The sequence below is a fragment of the Anabrus simplex genome, chromosome 2 (genome assembly GCF_040414725.1).
Source record: "Anabrus simplex isolate iqAnaSimp1 chromosome 2, ASM4041472v1, whole genome shotgun sequence".
In the NCBI taxonomy this organism is placed as follows: Eukaryota; Metazoa; Arthropoda; class Insecta; order Orthoptera; family Tettigoniidae; genus Anabrus; species Anabrus simplex.
In genome coordinates this window covers 1,181,698,767-1,181,717,917 of record NC_090266.1, presented here as the reverse complement: position 1 = coordinate 1,181,717,917, position 19,151 = coordinate 1,181,698,767, and the positions used below count along the sequence as shown (strand labels likewise).

Genomic DNA, 19,151 nt, shown 5'->3' with positions numbered 1-19,151 from the left:
GTTCGATTCCCACCTCAGCCATCCTGGAAGTGGTTTTCCGTGGTTTCCCATTTCTCCTCCAGGCGAATGCCGGGATGGTACCTAACTTAAGGCCACGGCCGCTTCCTTCCCTCTTCCTTGCCTATCCCTTCCAATCTTCCCATCCCTCCACAAGGCCCCTGTTCAGCATAGCAGGTGAGGCCGCCTGGGCGAGGTACTGGTCATACTCCCCAGTTGTATCCCCCGACCAAGTGTCTGAAGCTCCAGGACACTGCCCTTGAGGCGGTAGAGGTGGGATCCCTCGCTAAGTCCGAGGGAAAAACCGAACCTGGAGGGTAAACAGATGATGATGATGATGAACAACCCTGTAATCACCCTTTCACGAAAATGACAAATTTCAGTTGCTGCTATCATCGAAAGCTTCCTCATGAATAAAACAAATGGTGAATAGATTACGTCCGCCTCTGTGGTGTAGTGGTTATTGTGATTAGCTGCCAGCCCCCTGAAGCCGGGGTTCGATTCCCGGCTCTGCCACAAAATTTGAAAAATGGTACGAGGGCTGGAATGTGGTGTACTCAGCCTCGGGAGGTCAACTGAGTAGAGGGGCGTTCGATTCCCTCCTCAGACATCCTCGAAGTGCTTTTCCGTGGTTTCTCACTTCTCTTCCAGGTAAATTCCGATATGGTACCTAACTTAAGGCCACGGCCGCTTCCTTCCATCTTCCTTATCCCTTCCAGTCTTCCCATACCGCCACAAGGTCCCTGTTCAGCATAGCAGGTGAGGCAGCATGGGCGAGGTACTGGTGCTCCTGCCCAGTATTATCTTCCCAACCCAAAGTCTCGCGCTCCAGTCACTGCCCCTGAGGCGGTAGAGGTGGGATCCATCGCTGAGTCCGAGGGAAAACCAACCCTGGAGTGTAAACAAAAAGCAAGCATAGCAAAGTCACCTCCGTACAGGCCATGAAGGCCCTTGTAGGAGTGGAAGGTAAAGGCTTCCACCATTGTTAACCTCGGCACGTGATGGGGTAGAGTGGTTAGCTCTACGCCCGGCCGCCTTTGCCCCCAGGAATTAACCTGGTACTCGTTTTTGGTGTAGGCTTAGTGAACCTCAGGGCCATATGCACCTCCGGAAGTGGAAGTCTCGTCTCTTAAATTTTACGATTCCTGACGGGGATTCGAACCTAAGTCCTTCCGGGCGAACCGAGCACGCCTTTCCCGCCTCGACCAGGCAGCTCCTCTGGAGTGTAAACGGATTAAGAAAGGATTAAAGAAAATGAATAGTTTAAATCCCGGCTCTTTCTTTCGTATGTTAGTTTCCTCTGCTTGATAAGCATTGTGACTCAGCTGAAGTGAAATTTCCTCATAAAATTTGCATCAACATATCTTTATATCGCCCTCTTAGGTTGTGTCCGGGTTCTTGGTTGAATGGTCAGCGTAGTGATCTGTGGATTATAACTATGGGCATTAGATTGAGTAGCTTAGACGGTAGAGCGCTCTCCTTCTGAGTCCAACTTGGCAGGTTCGATCCTGGCTCAGTCCGATGGCATTTGAAGTTACTCACAAGGAGAGGCCAGATCCTGTGCCCAACCGATTTCAGCGACTACTACTACTACTACTACTACTACTACTACTACTACTACTACTACTACTACTACCACCACTACTAAACTGTTTTCATTCCTCCCCTGAAGGGGGAGTCGGGCCTCTTAGACGGTGACGCCTTCTCTCAGTCCTGGAGATTTGTTATGGTGAAGGAGATGCTCGGAGGAGGTGAGGCCGTTGGCGGCCGTGGCCTATAAGAGGAATTATCCCGGCATTCGCCTTAGTGCAGGAGAATGGAAAACCACGGAAAACCATTCTCAGGACAGCCGACGGTTGGGCCAGACGTGAGGTCCAGCCCTGTCCCGTCTCCCGAATGGAGAGGTGGCTCTACGCCTCTGGGTTGGCCAGTCAGAGTGCAGAGCTGTTTTACCACGGACCAGCTGAGGCCACTTGTGCAACAAGACCCACTCTGCATCCAGCGACCGATTTCAACAAGCTTCGATATACCTCTTGGAGGACACTCAACAGTAACCCATGTAGAATTGTTTAGGTCAATACGCTTTCGTTCTCGAAAAAATTGAGGTCAAATGTCATGCCCCAGGATCCGCTTTGGACCAAGTGGAGGTGATAGAACACTAAAAGGTGAACAGATTTTATTTAAACAAGTCAGGTACAAGCAAAAGCAAAGTTACTTCCGTACAGACCTTGAAGGCCCTTGGTGGAGTGGAAGGTAAAGGCTCCACTATTGTTAACCTTGGCACGTGATGGGGTAGAGTGGTTAGCTCTACGTCCGGTTGCCTTTGCCCCCAGGAATTAACCTGGTACTCATTTTTGGTGTAGGCTGAGTGAACCTCAGGGCATATGCACCTCCGGAAGTGGAAATCTCGTTTCTTAAATTTTACGATTTCCTGACGGGGATTCGAACCCACGTCCTTCCGGGCGGACCGAGCACGCCAAACATGTCAGGTACGCGATCTAATAATTTCCGAAAAAATGATGAATCCTGGATTCCATTGCAACGCGCATTATACTTGATTACATCACAGGCAATAGAAGCGGTGGCCGAGTGGTCACCGTACTTGTCTGCGAAGCTCGACGACGTAAGTTTGAGTCTTCTCGCAGCTATATTTCTTGTACAAAATATATTATTTAGGTACAGCCCTAGCATTTGCCTGGTATGAAAATGGGAAACAACGAAAAACCATCTTCAGAGCAGCCGAAAGCGGGGTTCAAACCCACTATCTCCCGAATACTGGATACTGGCCGCACTTAAGCGACTGCAGCTATCGAGCTCGGTAAAATAAATTATTATTTGAGGGAACGTGAAGATAAAAATGGAACAAAAATTGTTATACAGTTTATTTTCTACCTGAAATTGATCTTTCTCTTTCTTTCCTAATCCGTTTACCCTCCAGGGTTGGTTTTTCCCTCGGACTCAGTGAGGGATACCACCTCTACCGCATCAAGGGCAGTTTTCCGGATCGTGTGTCTTTGCGTCGGGGGGGGGGGGATACGGCTGAGAAGGAGGATCCGTACTTATCCCAGGCGGCCTCACCTGCTACTCTGATCAGGGGCCTTCTGGGAGGAAGGGAAGATCCGGAGGGTCAGACAAGGAAGAGGGAATGAAGCGGACGTGGCCTTAAGACCATAAGACGTACAGTATCTCTGTCGGTGCGACGTAAAGCAACTTGTAATATAGGCTACATATTGTGCAAAAAGTACATATACCGGGTGAGTTGGCCGTGCGGTTAAGAGCGCGTAGCTGTGAGCTTGCATTCGGGAGATAGTGGATTCGAACCCCACTGTCGGCAGCCCTGAAGATGGTTTTCCGTGGTTTCCCATTTTCACACCAGGCAAATGCTGGGGTTGTACCTTAATTAAGGCCACGGCCGCTTCCTTCCCATTCCTAGTCCTTTCCTATCCCATCGTCGCCATAAGACCCATCTGTGTCGGTGGGAAGTAAAGCAAATAGCAAAAAAAGTACATATAGCAGCGACGAGACTCGAGCACACGCAGTAACACTTCGTACACACACGTGGTGACCAATCGGCCACCACTCTGATTCACGGAATTGTAACTCTCCAGTTATACTCGTATATGCGTTCCATTAGAATCGGGGATTCATATTTTCGGAAATTATTAGGTTGTGGACTTGACAGGTTTAACTAAAGTTATTACATCCCTCCTCCTTGAGCTGGTGTCAGGAAGTGCATACGGCTAAATCCACACGAAGAGTCGACTCCAAAAAATTGGGAGGAAGGCCATGAAGACCAAGAAGTTGGATTTTTTCTGGAATTCAGCTGTTAAGGCTGTTAACATATTTTCAAACCGGAACTTAGTTTACTATGGCTTTGCACCGGTCATTATGTTTCATAAATTGGAAAAAGTCCGCCTCTGTGGCGTAATGGTTAGTGTAATTAGTTGCCACCTCCGAAGGCCCGGGCTCGATTCCCGGCTCTGCCACGAAATTTGAAAATTGGTACGAGAGCTTGAACCTGGTCCACTTATCCTCGGAAGGTCAACTGAGTAGAAGGGGTTCGATTCCAACCTCACCCATCCTCCAAGTGGTTTTTCGTGTTTTCCTACTTCTCATCCAGGCAAATGCCGGGATAGTGCCTAACTTGAGGCCACGGCCGCTTTCTTCTTCTTCTTCCTTGTCTGTCCCTTCCGATATTCCCATCCCCCTACAAGGCCCCTCTTCAGCATAGCAGGTGAGGTCGACTGGGCGAGGTACTGGTCCTCCTGCCCAACCGTATCCCCCCAACCCAAAGTCTCACGCTCCAGGACACTGCCCTTGAGGCGTAGAGGTGGAATCCCTCACTGAGTTGGAGGTAAAAACCAACCCTGGACGGTAAACAGATTATGAAAGAAAGAAAGAAAGAAAGAAAGAAAGAAAGAAAGACATTGGAAATAATTTTCTTTTGTTGTAAGGTGCTATCAAATGTGTCCGTATTTAACTAGAAATTCAGTACAGTATTTATACTGCTGTCTTCCTCAGCTATATTTATATAGAGAGAGAGTGTTCTTAGTTCGTCAACTTCTGAGATTTGTAATGTCTCTCTTCCTCGTGCGTAGCAGCTAACTTTTTGCACATAGACCTAATTTTATACATTCTATCAGAAGTGAGAAATCTTATTCGGCAACTTGATTCTTCAGCTTAATTTTTGAGAAGGTAAGATTTTGAAGACTTTTTGCGAAATAAAGGTAAGGTGTGAAGTTTAAAAGGGGAAAGACTTTGATGATATGGAGAGTTTGTTTACAAGTCCACATGCAGTGGCAGAGTGTGGAAGAAAGGAGAGGCCATGTTCTAATTCGGTCCTGCCTGCAGAGATCACTGCCTTGCGACCTCTACGCATGCCCAAGCCAGTCACACGGCGAAACGAAACAACACACTCAGTTTTCTTACCTAAGTCTAGGATCGCACGTTTAATGTGTGCGTCTAGTGCGGGCTTCGCGTGGCGTGAACCCCGGACCCGTCAACTTACTCTGTTCTACCGGTTGGGAACACAGAGTAAATTCCACTCTTAAACTGGGTGAATGATGAAGTGTTCGTGTCAGTGTGTTCACGAGGTTATTTGAGTGAAATGGACGACATAAATCGCGGTCTTTTTTGTTTGTTGTTACAATCAAGTGTAGAAGGTGGTCTTTTCTTTGGCGCCAAGTGCTTACTCCTGCTGGCTTCTTGCTTTTTTGGACGCTTGGTGCCGTCGCCATGTTTGTCTCAACCTCAGCAGTGCTAAAATCGCTTAAGGCGATGGTAAGCATTTTTAAGCGGTGACCAAGGAGTTCTTGGAAAACTGTGAAGAGTGTGCTTCTTAAGAAGTTGATGTATTGACTGGCCAAGGCTGTGCAGTAGTCGTTACTAGTGTGACGTTTCCGGTCGGCTGCGTGTTCCGGTGCCATCCCCACCCCTTCCCTGTCCAGACCCCCACCCCCCACCCAGACATCGCCGTGCACACTATATGGTGAGTACCGCATGTTCTACTTATATCTAGATGTATGTTGCTCCTCCCCCATCAACGTCACTGATCATGGAACCTGTGGAGTGAGGGAGATTTTCACTGATGGAATGTGTCTGAAGCTGTGTATGGCATTGTTGTTTTAGAGTTGTATGGGGACTCTTTGGATGTTAGCCGGTTCGCTCACGGAGTTCTTGTAGTACTGTGTTTGTAACTTTGCTCATCCCCGTTGTCAGATCGAGTCTTTTCCTGGGCATGGGTGTGTTGTATGTGCGCTCGACTTTAACCTGCCGTTAGTTAATCCTTATTTCCGTGGTCAAGGGTGCAGGCGTGCCGACTTCGGGCGATTATTGGGCGGGGGGGGGGGGGGCATGATTAAAATGAACACATGCATGTCAAACAAGGACCAACTATTAATGCAAATATTCCTATGTATGTATGTTCAGTCTTCAGCCCTAAGGCTGGTTGGATCCTCAACAGCTCTGCCATCAGCTGTCATAGATGGCCTAGGCATCACTGAAGAGGCGTACTAGGGAAATGAGGAGTGAGGTAGTTTCCCGTTGCTTTCCTCACCGAGCCAGAAGTTACTATTACATATCGGTCTGCCAAGCCCACTGAAATGCATGCACCAACCGACCCTATGAGCAACATTTTCACACCATTCATAGCAGGGACTTGCTGCAGAAGGAATGGCATTACTAGCATCGCTCATACCTCAGTCACTTTCATATTGTCAAAGCCAAGAATAAGACAGAGACAGATCAATGAAAGTAACAAAATTGCTCTAGCCCATACCAGAAGACATAGTGCACTGTAAACACTAGGTCCTGCCAGCAAAGGCATTAATATTCCTATATAATAACAATATTCACAAACAGAACAATAATAGAGCTTGTTTCTCAAATACATTTTTAACGAGTCTTATGTATGGAGTGTTTAATAATATTCACAAGTAAAGAATAAAACAGAATTTAAATTAATAAACACAAAAAGTAGTTTGAAGGAGCCTCCGTGGCTCAGGCGGCAGCGCACCGGCCTGTCACCACTGGGTTCCGTGGTTCAAGTCCCGGTCACTCCATGTGAGATTTGTGCTGGACAAAGCGGAGGCGGGACAGGTTTTTCTCCGGGTACTCCGGTTTTCCCTGTCATACTTCATTCCAGCAACACTATCCAATATAATTTCATTTCATCTCTCATTCATTAACCATTGCCCCAGAAAAGTGTGACAGGCTTCGGCAGCCGGCACAATTCCTATCCTCGCCACTAGATGGGGCTTCATTCATTCTATTCCTGACCCAGTCGAATGACTGGAAACAGGCTGTGGATATTCATTTTCATTTTGAAGGAATGATTTATGTACGAAGCTATCAAAAATAATCACAAGTAAAAAAAATTAGAACTAGCTTCATAAATACACTTTCTTAATGTGTATATATGTTGTGTATTCAGCCCGAAGGCTGGTTTGATCCTCTGCAGCTCCGCAAACAGTTGTCATATATAGCCTAGGCGTCACTGAAGAGGCGTACTAGGGAAATGAGGAGTGAGGTAGTTTCCCGTTGCTTTCCTCACTGAGCCAGCCGTTGCTATTACATATCAGTCTGCCAAGCCCACTGAAATGCATGCATCAACCGACCCTATGAGCGATATTTTCACACCATTCATAACAGGGATTGGCTGCGTAAGCAATGGTATTACTAGCACCACCCATACCTCAGTCACTTTCATATTGTCGAAGCCAAGGTTGAGACTGAGACAGGTCAATGAAAGTAACAAATTTAATATAGCCTATACCAGAAGACATAGTGCACTGTAAACACTATATCTCACCAGCAAAGGCAAATATTCTATTACCGTGTTGTATATTATGCATTTCATTATACGAAATGTGAAAAGCTCTATCTCCAGATGTACCACCTGAATATTCTCCATTGGGAAATGTTCTCCTATGAAGGAATGCCCGTTTTCTAATCTCATTTCTTGATCTAAAACCATCTACAACCTTCACCATATTTAACGCCTTAGTAGTCTACAAGGACTACCAAACTCCACGTTTTGAGGGGACATAAAGTCTAGGAGGAGAATATTTTTGGGGAGGAAAATTGGCACTTTGTCCCCTAAGATAATTTGGGGGGGGGGGGCTGAAGACGCTTGCCCCCACCTCAAAGTTGGCGCCACTTCAAGGGTGAACCCAGCGCTCTCATCAACGGCACAGTTCACTGAAACAGATTCTAACTAAAAACTGAAGGACACGATTTTCAACTGAAACTCCAACAAGTGAAAAATATAGTTCAAATTAACCTCATTTTAATATAGAACACAAATAAATCGCGTGTGTCACGTTTATTCCTCCTTTAACAGAAGGTTAAAATGTAGTGTAGGCCTACGGCTGAATAAACCACAGCGCTGTTGGAACTTTTTGTTAATGAGATACACTTACAGTAGCTGCTAAAACTAAATACCTGTTTCAAGGAGTAAAATCGGGAAGCTATTTGTTTATGATTCATCACCTTAACAAGATTACGCTACGTCATACCTTTGTTTACACGACCGAGTGGAGTGAACATGCGTGTTAACGCACTGCGCCTATGGAGCCAAGCTTTACATTCGGGAGACGAGTGGGTTCGAACCCCATTTTCGGATGTCATGTAAATTGTTTTCAGTGGTTTCCCCATTTTCACTTCCAGGCAAATGCCGGGACACTTCCTATTCATAGGCCACAGCCTTCTCACCCAGTTTCATTCACCATTATTCATTTCATCGTGTTTGGCGTCAGGAAGTGCATTCGGCCGTACAATGATGCTGGATAATTTCATCTCATCCCCGACACCGTATCAGAAAACGGGAATAAGGGGTAGACATACTGAACCCTTTAATGTAAGGTCATGTGTTCAATACATACCTTGATTTACAGACTGAGGAATAAAGGCACATTTGTTTTATTGTCGTCCCTGTCGTTGCTTATTTCAACTTCCGCTATGTTGTTCGACTATGTTACATTGTCAGTTATAAGTATCAGTCCTGCAGCGGACTCGAACCCCAGGAGGGCCGCGACGATAATCCAAGAGCTCGGCAATAATAATGTAAATTGTAAGTATTTAAAGAGCGGTATTTTATTGTACACATACAGTTCATAGATCATTATTCAAAATATAGGAACTATGTCTTCATTGTTGTATAACTTACATACAGTGTATGGAATTGTTGGTCGATAAATGGTACAAGTCGGCAGTATGTTGTGAAGACCTTGTATCATAACTTCACGTCTCTGATCGACTTTTGGATTCATGACATCACCTATGCCCTGCAATTTCTGCGCTTTATGTCTTTCATGACAACACACCTGTGTGAGTGTACCTTTTTCATGCTCTCACAGAACTGAAAACGAAGTACAGAAACGGAACTAATATGGAGGCTGATCTTCGGTTCGAGTGACTACGCTTATAAAACGCTTGATCTTCGAAAACCAGCACCATCCGTCTCATTGATCCAACAACCATACCAAGTGAATTCTCTGAAGTAACTTTTCAGATCCAGACTGTTGTAATTATTAGTCAAGTGTCACATTCTCAAGTGCCGCATTGTTTCATAATTTCTATGCATGTATAAAGTATCTTTATGTAAATGAAGTTAAATTTAAATTTAAAGGAAAGTAAATCTTAGTCCTAAATTATACGAATACAATCACACATAGGAACTTTACAAAATTCTGATCTTTGTTCACTGAATTCTGAATTATGTTCTACAGCTAGGGGTCTGAGACACAAAATGTTTGGGAAACTCTAATGTAGACCAAGCTTCGTGAGCTTTCACAAAAAGTAGTACTCGGTATTTCAAAGAACTCTTCATAGTCCGAGCTACATCGGGAGAGTGGAAGAGGGGAAGTTGAAGGGTGGTTACTTGGGCAACTTCTGGACAATCATCAGAGCACGTTCACTGCGTAGGAATAGTCCGAAAGCTTTTCTGAAGAAAGACAGAAAAACATTGCGTACCAACGTCCCTCTACCTTAAAATATCTTCTATCAGTGCAGACTACTTCATCAATGAGTTTAAGAATGTGGCTTATCTCAAGTGACGTCTGGTGTCTTAACGATCTGAAGCCTGACAATATAATTAAAACGTTCGTTTGGAGTTTATTACTTTTATTTAATGGATTTATCAATATTTTTAACCGACTGTATCAATTCTGCGTTATAAATTTCTGTTGCCATAGGGCCTAGCATGCTGGTGTTGGTAGACGCGTGGGTTCGAGCCTCAATGCCGGTGGTTCTTGAAATGATTTTTAGTTTTTCATATTCAGGCGGATGTCGGAGAGGTATTTTAGTGTAAGTCCACTGTCACTTCCCCTTTTTACTGCTTGCCTAGATTTTCCTCACACACATAACCAGTTCTCAGTCACCTGGATGACAGGTCGATTCTCTGCTCTAGTTGTATCACGAATCACAATGGTCTCATAGCTCCAATGTACTGCCTCCCTGTGTCTGTATACAAGCCCGACCTGAGTGACATGCGGACAGAATAAATCGTCGTTATGCCTCGAAATACCGCTATGTGACAATGTTGTTGGAGAAAGTAGCACATAGAACGAAAATTTGTTGATTTAGTTCATGCAATACTGAACGTTATATGACAGAACCTTGCCGGTGAGAATTCTAAGCTGAAATATATCAAATAGCGAGTTCTAGATGCAACGACGAAATACACAAAAAGTTAATACTTCTAGTTTATCAAGCTATAGTGAAACGCAGTTGAAACACACTATCAAGCAGCACGGAAAAATGACGTCTAAAGCAGCTGACATGACGACAACCAAACAACTTCCATGACCGAGTTGTGTGGTCCGCAGCGTTGACCCCGCCATCCCAGATCAAGACATCATGAACGAACTCCAATCGGCAGGCGTTCCGGCCCAAGTGTTTGCCGTATATATTATCCGCACACGTTATCTTCGTGCATTTACACTCTAGTGCTGAATCGGTCGACCTCGGCGATCTTCGAGATTCGTACTGACAACCTTTGAAACACAAACTATGAATCGCTTAAGCATCGTTGTGCGACATCTGGTGTACACTTTACGTACTAGTAGCCTACTGTTGTTGTTTACACAACAAAGCCAATGTATAGAATTCATGCTAGGAACAAGATTCGCATCGAGAAATGTTTTATAATGTTATATAATGTGTATGTGACATAATTGTTGGCTTAAGATGATAACGGTTTAGAAATTTCATATCGATCGATCATATTCTCGATTCAATTCAGATTTCATTTTCATTCCGTTGGCAGCACCAGGCAGCACTATCGATACCGGGACAGCTCCCTCCTTACTCCTCACCCCCGCCCACAAATGCACTAAGATAAAGTGTGCGGATAATACAACACCCATGATCCAACGTTCATGGTCCGTCTACAGCTCCCCTGTGATGACGACGTCCATAAGTTGGTTACCTCCGGGGTTCGTCTCCGTCGTCGGCACCATCGTGTGGAGCACTCGCGATGCCTGCCTCATTCTGGCCGCCCTCCTCCCAATGTGTCTCCTCCTCCTTCCCAATCAGCCCGGCCACCCACCCCTCCTCCGCAAGCAGTCCATACTTTCGCTTCCCTACAACCAACTTCCATTCCGCCCTTCCCGATACTGGAACTTCTCCGTCTCCTTGCTACCTCCGTCACTAATATTACCACCTCCTATCCCAATATTACCAACCTTCTCCTTACTTACCCTCCACCCTGAACCCACATACTGTTCCAACTCACTACTTGTAAATACTTTTGTAACTCTCTGTAATGATTTGTAACTGGTTCTCTTTCGATATTGCGCGTCCGAGATACACCAACCAATTCCTCAATAAATGCGGACCCAGTGGGGGGTTTGCCCCGGTGGGTGCGGTGTGGATCTGCCCTGTGGGTCCCCTTGTGGTGTCGCGGCCCCCTGCGCCAAAGCTACAACGCATTCCTTTATGTATATACTACACATACCTTTTTCTAATGTGTTTCATTCCATATTTACTCCCTTCTATTGGCCAAAGAGCTGCTTCGTTCAGCTGGTGGCCCGCCTCCCCACTTGGGGAGGAATGAACCAACTTCGTGATGATGATGATAATGACGTCTAAAGTGGGGAATAACAAAGTAGCATAAACATTTCTAACAGCGTCACAAACAATATTGTCCAATAAACAAGCACATCTGAAAATGGAACACAGATATAATATGTTAATTAATATATTAATATGTTTACAACTAGATTTAAAATAAGGAATAGGAAATCATTTTAGAGAGGCAGTCGACGTTTATTAAACAGAAACTGGTAAGAAGGTTCGTGGGTGTACTAACTACACTGATCCAGTACTGACGAAATAATTGTCGCTAAGCGAGATGACAAGAAAATGTGTCACCGTAGCAAAGCTCTAGGTTCCTAAAATTGACCATGATTACATTTCAACCGTGCAAGAGCTGTAATAAGTTTCTTAGAGCACGTATGATTCTTATGGTTAGAGTGTCAGTACATATTCATGAAGCTGCCTCTGTGGATCAGTGTTCGAGTGTCGGCCTCCGGATCCTAAGATCAGTAGCGGCGATTAGGGGGTGCGAGGGTGATCAGCCGGCACCCCTTCCCCCATTTTATTCCATTTTAGCCGGCCGAGACTAGGAATTATTAAATAAAAAGCAATTTTTACAAGCCCTGTTGCCTTATCAGCTAATTCTTCCCTTCATTTTCTTTAATTAGAGGTCTACTAACAAAATGATTAGCGAAAATACGCACAAAATGTCCTCCGTCGCTGCTAACAGATTTGCATAGCGCCACAGCAAGTAGTGGAGACTTTGCATGTGCTGTGAGGAAGGCTAGCAGGAGAATACATTTTTGACGAGGCCATGGACACTGAGGTATGATTCACCCACTCGCCGCGCGCATTCGTCAGTCTACCAGTCTATTTAGTGTCTGTTAGTTTCTTAGTGTGTAGTCAAATACTATATGATTTATTTGTAATACATGTGCACCGTTGATTCTGTGGTGAAACTTTATTTTATATTATTGAACTTACCGTCGTTAAGTTGGTAAACTATCAACATTTACCGCTCTGTCGAGCATAAAAAGCTTACGATTTTGTTTGTAGGTTTGTTTTCCAGTTTTGATGTATATAACAACCCCCTCCCGCTTTATCTCACAGACTCTACTACTTTTTGTTGTCTGTACACTTTTTGCTCCCCCGCTTCTAATTTCCAATCGTCGCCACTGCCCAATATAGCGAGTTCAAATACGGCAGAGGTTCTTGAAGGGTGGAAAAAAAGTCCATTCGACACTCCATGTTTTACGATGTCGGCATGCAAAATCTCTCTCGTGACACATTTGGTGTTCACCCGACAAAATTGTTAAAATCTCAGCCACAGACGCTCAGGAAAGATTCGGTTCACTCTGCTCTCTAGTAGGTCTAGAGTAAAACGAAACATCGAAATTAACGAGCAGACAGCCAGATGGCGTCAAATGGATATGTCTGCACATGCTAGCTAAGGCCATACGATTATTATTATTATTATTATTATTATTATTATTATTATTATTATTATTATTATTATTATTATTATTATTATTATTCGCCTATGTGGTGTAATGGATAGTGTGATTAGCTGCTACCCCCGGAGGTCCGGGTTCGATTCCCGGCGCTGCTACGAATTGTGAAAAGTGGCACGAGGGCTGGAACGGGGTCCACCCAGCCTCGGGAGATCAACTGAGTAGAGGGGGAGTCGATTCTCACCTCAACCACCTTCGACGTGTTTTTCCGTGGTTTCCCATTTTTCCTCCAGGCAAATGTCGGAGTGGTCCCTAACATAAGGCCGGCCGCTTCCTTTCCTCTTCCTCTTCAATCCCTTCCAGTCTTCCTGTCCCCCACAAGGCCCCTGTTCAGCGTAGCAGGTGAGGTTGCCTGGGCAAGGTACTGATCCTCCTCCCCAGTTGTATCCTCGGACCCAAATACTCACGCTCCAGGACACTGCCCTTGAGGCAATAGAGTTGGGATCTCTCGCTGAGTCCGAGGGAAAATCCAATCCAGGAGGGTAAACAGATAAGGAAAGGAAAAAGATTATTATTATAAGATTATTATTATCATTATTAATCTGTTTAGCCTCCAGGCTTGGTTTTTCCCTTGGACTCAGCGAGGGATCCCACCTCTACCGCCTCAAGGATAATGTCCTGGATCGTGTGATTTTGGGTCGGGGATACAACTAGGGAGGAGGACCATAACCTCACCCAGGTGGCCTCACCTGCTATGCTGAACAGGGGCCTTGTGAGGGGATGGGAAGATGAGAAGGAATATACAAGGAAGAGGGAAGGAAACGGCCGTGGCCTTACTTTGGTACCATCGCGGCATTTGCCTGGAGGAGAGGTGGGAAACCACGGAAAGCCACTTCAAAAATGGCTGAGGCGGGAATCGAACCCACCTCTACTCATTTTGACCTCCAGAGACTGAGTGAATCCTGTTCCAGCCCTCGTACCATTTTTCAAATTCCGCGGCAGAACCGGGGATCGATCCCGGGCCTTCGGGGGAGGCAGCTATTCACACTAATCACTACAACACAGAGATGGACATTATTATTATTATTATTATTACTATTATTACTTCTCTATTACTATATTTTTCATTTGACTGTGTTTGACAATGCTGCCTTCCTTTTCCTTCCGGCTTTGTTATTCTTTTTGCCGGTTGTTTAACGTCTTACTAACACGGGTTTTTAGTGACGCTGTGAGTTGGAACATAGCGGCTGTGGTCTTGATTTATGTACAGAACCAACATTTGCTTGGTGTGAAAATTGGACACCTAGGAAAACCATCTTCAGAGCTGCCGATGGTGGAGTTGAACCCAGCTTCTCACAATTTCGAGTTCAGAGCTACACAAGCCGTACCGCGGAATGTTGCCTTCCAGTTCACTGTGAGGCGTGGTCGTGTTCATATTAAGTGCTCCGCTGTTGCCCCAGCGTACAAAGTACTGTTTTGACGTGTGTAATAGGTCTATGGCATATGTACTCTTAGACTTGACCTACCTGCCGCTAATAGTTGACTGTGTTTTCTTTTCCTTTTGTTTCAAATAAGAATAGCAGCAGTTCGAAAAATTTCCGTTTGTGTGTGTTAGTTTGCGTGCATTATGTACGATCCACCTGACACGGGTCAGGTAATTAATGTTGCCTTACAAGCATGCTACAGCAACTCTCCACCGATGACTCCAGACTTTACTTTCAGCGCCAAAAATCCTCTGAATCCACATCAACTTCTGTCGCCTCAACAACCTGTCAAAACCCTCTCGACAGAGATGCAAGGAGCTTCTGCCGCATTACTACAAAGAGGTCAAGTACCAGTACCTACTGCTTCAGCACAGCCAACCATCAAATAAGGTGATTCTGACTGTGAAATTTTAAGTGAATTCAATCCCCAGTGCAAAAAACTGCGTCCTAGTGGAAGTGAACCCTGTCCTACAGAGGAGTCTGACATGCTCCTTGATACCATAAACGGTTCCGGTTCAAATGATACCAGGAATAGTTCTAATGGTGCAGCTGTGGGAGAAATAAATACTTTATCCCCATCTGTAAATCAGCCCAACACTAATCAAAGAGTTGTATTTCGCAATAGCAGCGAAAATAGGTACAATCCCAATGATCATGGCCCTTTCGTTGTTATCGTCGAAAGTGTAAACAAAGACGTGGGTAGTCTCCATCCAATGGCGCTTGGTAGGCTGTTATTTAACGAGCAGGTCGTGTGCCGTCAAAACATCCTGGACATAAAACCCATAGGGCGAAACAGACTTCGAGTTGAAACCACTTCAGAAGCAGTGGCGAATTAACTAGTGGAAACAGAATTTTTTCGTAAACAAAATCTAGAAGTTTACATTCCGTCTAGTGTTATTCAAAGACAAGGTTTTTAAAAAAACGTCGACCCCTCACTTAGTGAAGCTGAAATATTACGGGAGATACAAACCCCGTTACCAGTTGTTCGTGTAATGCTCTTCACTAAGATTATTCGCGGAGAGAGAAGGCCTATCCCAGTTTGTCTGTTAAATTTTCGTACACAACCACTGCCAGCATATAACCACTTACTCGGAACTAGATGCCCAGTGCAACCATTCGTAATGTCTGTGCGATTATGTGAACGTTGTTTGAGATTCAGTCATTCTAGCCTGCAATGCCGAATTGCCCAACGCTCTAGCCGTTGCTCAAGGCATCATGATATTAGTCAGTGTTCGGATTTAATTACTCCCCGTTGTGTTCACAGCAAAGGAGCTCATCTCTCCACTGATAAAAACTGCCCTGAATATAAAAGGTGGATTTCTCTTCGGGAACTTATGGCACTTAACAACATCTCGCAAGTGGCTGCGCTTGATATTTATAACACCAGAGCGTAAAGGTTGAGTTTCCCCTCTACCCAATATTTCTGTAACCTCTAACGTGTCAACACTAAGAAACTTTCCAAGATAATATGAGCCCTTGACACCCATGGTTACGGCAAAACCACAAATGAAGGAAGATGCACCATTGAATATAACACAGCAAAACTCTCCCCATTCAATATTTAACCAACAACTCGACCATCCATTCGCCTCTCAGCTTAAAATTTCAGTTCCTGTAAACACGTCAAGACGTCCGTTACAACCTTTTAAACCCATTTCCCCCCAATTTCTCAAGTGGCCTATATTCCTCCACATTTATCTGTTACTTCGATTACTTACAATCCATACCCTCCCCAACACCATCGGGTAACATCAAATCCTGCTAAAAACAACGATCAACTTATTGAGCAAATATTCAACATTATTATGCTCATACTAGGTCAGCTTCATTCTTCAGCGTCCAGCAACATTCATCCAACAGCAATCCGCGACATGATTACCAATATTTTGGCCATTGAAAATGGCTTTGAAAATCTTACAGTGGAACGGCCGGTCGGTGACCTCGAACAGAGGTGTTCTACAGCGTGAGATTCAAAGCCGAAATGAATCTATAACAGCATTATCTGGGACATTGTTCATTACTTTATTGATCCAACAATCTTCGTCTCAACTATCTGACACTTTACAACCCATGGCGATCAAGAATATGCTGCAACAGATTTTCCAATCTCATAATGGCATTTAAAATTCTTCAATGGAATGCACGATCGGCTATTTCAAACAAAGAGAGTCTAGATAATGCACGTCACATTATAAAGCCTCATGTTGTTGTCCTGTCAGAAACATGGTTCAAACCTCAAAGATGTATACGTTTTCTCAACTATACCACAATAAGGGAAGACCGTGATGATGGATATGGTGATGTAGCTATTCTGGTACAAACGACATTATCTTACAGACAGCTAACTATCCAACATAGTGTGCCCTCGCCATTTCAACTGATTGCAGCTAGTATCTAACTACCTTCTAGAACTCTTACGATAGCATCTGCATATTGCACACCGAGAACAGCAATTAGCTTGTATATTTGGCAAGAAACCATGATGCAACTTTATCCCACACAGATCATCTGTGGTGACTTCAACGCTCACTCCACGGAATGGGGTTGTCCAACCACCGATCACTACGGCAATGATATAGTCAATATGGTCGAACGTTACAATTTAGTCATCCTGAATGATCAATCCTCTACATCGGTTCCTTCGCTGAATCGACAGAAATCGGCAGTTGACCTCACTATTACCACCCCCTCTTTATCCTTTTCCACCAACTGATCCGTTCTTACTGATTCTGGGGGTTCCAACCACTTTCCCATCTTGATTACAATAGAGACTTATTTTCTTCCTCAGCCCCAAAAAGTGTCGACAGGAAAATGGAACTGCTCTGAAGCAAGTAGGCCAATATGTAGAGCCAATATGGATGAAGAGATATTACACCTTCCACTGCAAACTTCTAGTGGTGTCGGCTATAATCTCTATATCTCCGCTATGGACAATGCTGCATCCGATTCAATTCCCCTGAAGAAAGTTGGATCTATATACACGGGGAAACGAGCTGTCTGGTGGACCCCAGAATGCTCTCGAGCTTTTGCACGACGACGGACAGCGCTTCGGAAATATCGGGAACAACCCACTTTTGAGAGGTACCAGCAATGCCTGCATACTACAGCTCATATTTGAAAGAAAGGAAAAGACACAGCTGGAAGGAATTTTGTGCATCATTAAATTGGAATGCCAGCATCTCCGACGTCTGGAACAAAACCAAGGCATTCCGCCACAAAGATCACAGTCCCCGTGCCAATACGATCTCACCAGCCTGTATAGAGGGATTCTTTGACAAGATAGCTCCACCGTTTGTTGATTCTCAACCACTTCAGTTCAACACGAACCCGAGTACTCATTTCTTATGCTCTCCCTTCACATTGGCTGACTTGCAAAATGCAATAAAAAAGTCCTCAAGTACTGCATCAGGTTTTGATAATATTTGTTACCCGACGCTGGCCCATTTATCAATCCATTTTCTTCCGTGGCTGCTTCTGATCATAAACGAAATCTGGACTCAAGGGGAATTTCCGATATCCTGGCTAACACAGATTGTGATACCCATCCTCAAATTCGAAAAGGAACCAGAGGATCCGAACGCATACCGTCCTATCGCCTTGTCTTCCTGCATACTGAAAATCCTCGAGAACATGATTAAACTTCGACTCGACTGGTGGTTAGAATTTCATAATCTTCTACCACAAACTCAGAATGGTTTTCGAAAAGGAAGGAGTACATATGACAGTCATGCACTGCTCACTACCGACATATATAAGACATTTGCTAAGAACAGTTATATACTTGCCCTTTTTCTGAATATTTCTGCTGCATACGACAATGTTGATATCTCAAGATTAGTGTATAAATTGATGGAACTCGACCTTCCTCATCCGATCTTCAAGGGAATTTACAAGCTTCTGCATACCAGATGGATATATATGCGTTATGATGACAAACTACTTGGCCCACGCAGTCTCACAAGGACTGCCTCAAGGTGCAGTGCTTAGTCCCCTGCTCTACTCCATTTACACCAGTGATCTAGAAACCATGTTTTCACCCAGGATTAAAATGTTACAGTATGCTGACGATGTGTGTATGTATAATAATGCAAGCTCTCTCCAAACTGTAGAAGCCCATATGGCTTCAGCTGTATATATCAATTATACCAATGGCTCTTTGAATATAATTTATCCCTATCGCCTTCCATATCTCAAGCAGTGATATTTACGCGAAAATACCTAAGAGTAACACCCTCCTTAACCTTGAACTTGGGACCGTACAACTTCAGCGTCAAACCTGAGGCAAGGTTTTTAGGTCTCACATATGACACTCGACTGACATGGTCGCCACATATATCTGAGCTTACACCAAAACTGGAACGAACTCTGAATATTCTTCGTGCTCTCGCCCGAACATGGTGGGGGCTGATCCCTGTGTTCTTCTTCTCCTATATCGCAGTTTGATCCGATCCAGAATAAATTATGGGAGTATGTTTTATCATAACGGTAGCAAAATCGGTCTGCGCAAGCTGGACAGAATACAATATAGCTGTGTCAGACCCTGCATTGGAGCAATGGCTTTGACCCCAACAAATGCGTTTTAACTGAAGTGCGCCGAATCTCCTCGCTGTACGTCGACAGTATTTAGCAGACAAATTTGTATTAGCCAGGATACACAACAATGAGCCACCAATCTGCAGTAGTC

The 19,151-nt window shown here is 44.5% G+C and overlaps 1 protein-coding gene across 1 annotated transcript in view; it reads left to right on the top strand.

Moving 5' to 3' along the window:
• The first annotated feature begins 4,947 nt into the window (after positions 1-4,947).
• The window catches only part of Delta (neurogenic locus protein delta), a 1,656,387-nt gene continuing 1,642,183 nt past the window's right edge, over positions 4,948-19,151 (top strand). Inside the window, exon 1 of the mRNA XM_067142151.2 lies at positions 4,948-5,485. The gene's annotated coding sequence lies outside the window, so the exon portion shown is untranslated. The remainder of the gene's footprint in view (positions 5,486-19,151) is intronic.